The sequence below is a fragment of the Penaeus monodon genome, chromosome 15, assembly GCF_015228065.2.
Source record: "Penaeus monodon isolate SGIC_2016 chromosome 15, NSTDA_Pmon_1, whole genome shotgun sequence".
NCBI lineage: Eukaryota > Metazoa > Arthropoda > Malacostraca > Decapoda > Penaeidae > Penaeus > Penaeus monodon.
The window spans coordinates 14,688,819-14,689,111 of record NC_051400.1 but is presented as its reverse complement, the minus strand read 5'-3'; the positions used below and the strand labels follow the sequence as shown (position 1 = coordinate 14,689,111).

The 293-nt window shown below is 44.0% G+C and overlaps 1 long non-coding RNA gene and 1 pseudogene across 1 annotated transcript in view; both read right to left on the bottom strand.

Moving 5' to 3' along the window:
- The window catches only part of LOC119582236, a 9,005-nt pseudogene that overhangs the window by 4,719 nt on the left and 3,993 nt on the right, over positions 1-293 (bottom strand).
- The window catches only part of LOC119581767, a 2,601-nt gene that overhangs the window by 1,715 nt on the left and 593 nt on the right, over positions 1-293 (bottom strand). The gene's annotated exons all lie outside the window — the stretch shown is intronic.

The following is a 293-nucleotide window of genomic DNA, read 5'->3' as shown; positions in this document are numbered from 1 at the left end:
GAAACAGTGAAAGGGAGCATCATGAAAATAATAAAACAGTCTTGAACTGGTGAGATGATGTTCACTGGATCCCAGCACCCTCATTCTTGAGCTGAAATAGGATGGGTTGAGCCTAGGAACTACTAGCTAAGTTCAGTGCAGAGGCTTATAGGGATCTGCCCCTGCAGTTAAATGGATGGAGTCTTGACTTAGAACTTAGGAAAGTGATGGTGACTGAGGAAGCCTATGCTTTAAGCCAACTAGAAGTACTTTCACAGGTAGTAGCTCTGTGTAGTTTTCTGGGCAGATCTTGG